We start from the raw sequence: 3,640 nt of genomic DNA, 5'->3' as shown, positions 1-3,640 counted from the left end.
GCTGGAGTCTGCTGTACTCAAATAGTTTGCCTGACCTCCAGTTAGGTTTTTTTTTTTTTTTCCCTTTATTTATTTTTTAATATTCCGGGAACTCCGAGTTGAGTCACGTGTATTTTGATGTTCTGACACAACAGCGACGCCTACTGGCATCCACCCCCTCCAAAAAAAATAAATAAATCTCACAAACACCTGACTTTTAGGTAATGTCTGATTCATTCTTTACATCAGAAAGTTGGAAAAGTCAGTACAGCTAATTGGTTTGGATCTGCAAGAGCAAGATGGAGTTTCTGGGATAACCTTTTGCATAAATGCTTGTAAAATGTACTCTCTGATTCGACTTGCAAAGAATACCTCAAGAATATTCACATTTTTTGATCTTGATCAAACTTCTCGAGGCTTTCTGAAGGTCTTCTAACAGTTTTCCTTTGAGCTTTGGCTGCTTTTGCTGCTCATTTTTAGTCCGGCGCTCATCAGTTATTTGTAAGTTAACCTATAAATCGTTCAGACATTAAAAGGTTCCTAAACTCGGGGGGGGACAAAACAGACAACATGGCACAAAGAGTAAGGAAATCTGTCTTTGGTTGATTATTTCTTTGTTGTAACGATGCTTCTGGAGACAAACCCTGTACTGTTGGAAAGTGTTTGTTGTTCTTTTAAATGGTGCCACATTTGTAAGGAAAATGAATTTGCGGGTCGCGCCCATGAAAAACTCGCCTCATCTTTGCTTCCAGTGCCAAACAGCTTATTATGATTACTATAAAAGTGGAGATACAGAGGGTTTTTTCTTTTGTTTTCAGAAACATGACGTAGCAGCCTTTGTTTTGTGCACGGCCACCATCGCTTGGGCCCTAAAAACGCAAAACGAGGATTGAGCGATTTTTCTTTTTGGCGTCTGTTTCGCTTCATCCCAGTCCGGTCACCGTCAGATTGTTGATTGTGTGCTGAAATTGTTTTTGACTGAAAGGAAAATGGCAACAAACCAAAGTACAGAGTGACAAATGACAAAGGCCCGCCAAGGGGGCACCGGAAGCCGTGACAAAGTGGCGAGGTGGTGCTTGAAGGAGTTTTGTTCTGCCGACTCAGCCTAAACTGGCAACGTTCTCTCAGGAGTATCTTGTTCCTGTAGCAGAAAGTTTCCATTCGTGAGTGTGTCAAACGTTCGTGCAACACGTTTGAGCCTAAAAGTCGTGCTAAGTCTTATCAGTCAGCAAGTTACAAGTGGAGACTCCAAATGAGATTTGTTTGTGAAAGAATGCAGCTCCGAATTCAGCCAATTTACCAATAACCTCATCCAGGATCTGTTTGCCGCCTCTTTGATGCAAAACAAGTTAACTTGTGTCCCGTGAAGGATATTTTCCCCCTCTCGGTAGCCTATCTGGCAAACCGCCGCCTCTCTCTTTGGAAGACGTTCGACAAGCAGCTCTTTGAGGCCCAATATCGCTGATCAAACAGCCATGTTTGGTGTCAGCTTAGGGGAGACAGCTAGGTTACTCATATGCGTGGGCGCTGACCTGCTCCGAGTGTGTTTAGCTAGGCGGCCAACACGTGTACTCGCACATACCATGGCCCTGTTTTGCACTCGTGAACACATGCTTGTATGTTTGCGGGTTCGTGCAAATATGAGCTGCGGAGCGAAAAGGTTCGGTTGATTCTCTCCCCACCCCCTCCCATTGCTGTGAAAGGCTAAGTGTGCAGAGAAGTTGCATAAATTTGAAGGATGAAATGTTATTTTTAACATCTTGAGGAAGATTAGTCCTTGAATTTTGCTTTCTGGGCATTTTGTTCAGGCACTCTGTATTGCTTTTTTGCAGACACTCAAACTGTCTAAAAACCCTTATCAAGGACTTCAGATGGGGTTTTTTTTCCTCCACATATGGCGTAATGAAAAGCAAAATGGTAAAAATGTCAGAGCCTTTATGAATGACCCTAAAAACCTTCGTCTGATTGGATTTTTTTTTAAAGAAGATGATGTCCAGTAGTGTTCCAAAAAAGGTCCCCACAAAACAAGAGAAAGCTCGAAGGAGATGGTGAGGTAGAAAAGAAACTCAGAGATGGCAGCTCTGACAAACAGTGGGGCTGAAGACTTGAAACTAAAACGCTTTGTGGGAGAACTGCTTATAAAACTGCTGCTGAGGCCAAACAAAACTTCATTGTGAATACAAAATGTCTTCAGGTGGAATTGACGGGTTCAGAGTGGTGGTTCTCTCTGTTCTACTGGAAGTAAACACCTCCACATGTATGACCTTTTGGTAATAGTTGGACTGTGCCATTTTTAGGGGAGGATCTCACTGGGCTGCGTCTGATGGAGACTAGTTAGTGGCTCAAAATTGGAAGATAACAGTCAAATGTTCATTTGCACCCTCACTGAACTCGACCAGTGAACGGTTTGACTTTGACGTTTTTAGCTTGGAAAACTTGCGTCCTAGGATTGTCATATTCTACCTGCCGCTTTATTTTGAGTTCTGCAAACATACCTAAACGTAGCATCTCATCTGGTCGCAACTGTCGGTGATCCAGCATGTTTCAGTTTTGTTGCGTGAGCTGCAGGATCTCGCTTTCAAGTCAGTGGAATTGGCACTGGCGTCTGAAACCTGTCTCAGACCCGTCTCCGTTTAGTTTCCGTAATTCTACAGCACTAGGGTTATAATTATAAATATTATTATTATTATTTTAGTTAATCCTTGATCCTCCCGCATTAAAAATGCGAAGGTTTGTCGTCTAGTCCACAACCTCATTGGAGAGCATCACTCCTTTCTAACGCAGATCAAAAGGAAGAAACAGAAGTAGATCACCTTTGAACTCTGTCAAAGGTGATCCTCCAAGAAAAAGCTGAAGGACCTTGTAAAAGGGGGTGTCCCCCTCGTCGGTGGGCAGATCACACCCGTACCTGGACAGGAAGTCCGTTCTGTATGCCCTCACTCATTATGCTGAGGAGCAGTCAATGGAAGTTGCTGGTGAAGGATGTTTTTACTACCTCCACTGCAACAGGCTAAGAGACTGACGATGAGGATTATTATTCTTTTTTTTAGTTGAAACAGGATGTACGCAAACTCTTGACAAAGTTTGGCCAGGATTTTTCCGGGGGGGTTGTCCAAATGTGTCGTTCAGTGTGTTTTGTAAGTGGAAAGTTGGACGTTTTCTGCCCATCTTGCGCCTCCAACTAGTCCCTAACAGCGAAAATGTGATCATATTCTACTTGTCAACTTTGCTGCACCCTTAGCGAAGACATTGCACTAAATCAATTTTTTCCTTTGACTAAAATAACTAAAACATTCTCGGAGCACTAACACAAAATCGCACGTATCGTCACTTTTCAAAACTTGACCAAAATGGCTAACTCTGTCCGGTCTTAGTTTAAAACTCGGTGGACGATAAAACTAGGCCTTTATTTTAATCGCTGTACTGCTAACAGTAGAAAAATTTGCCCATTGGGTTCTTGTTTTAGTGTCTCAGCTTCTGAGAGCAATAAAAAGCAAGAAAAAAGAGTGCTAAAAAGCATCCAGCCCATCAAAGTAGTCATCAGCTGAAGCCTTAACCTGTTATTTGTCTGCCCAAACATGAGTATCCTTTAAGATGCGTTTTAGGCTCCTACAGTACCTGAAAACCTTTTTGAGTGATAGGGTCGGGGGGGGGGGGGGGG

The sequence above is a fragment of the Kryptolebias marmoratus genome, linkage group LG7 (genome assembly GCF_001649575.2).
Source record: "Kryptolebias marmoratus isolate JLee-2015 linkage group LG7, ASM164957v2, whole genome shotgun sequence".
In the NCBI taxonomy this organism is placed as follows: Eukaryota; Metazoa; Chordata; class Actinopteri; order Cyprinodontiformes; family Rivulidae; genus Kryptolebias; species Kryptolebias marmoratus.
This window is presented reverse-complemented; position numbering follows the sequence as displayed.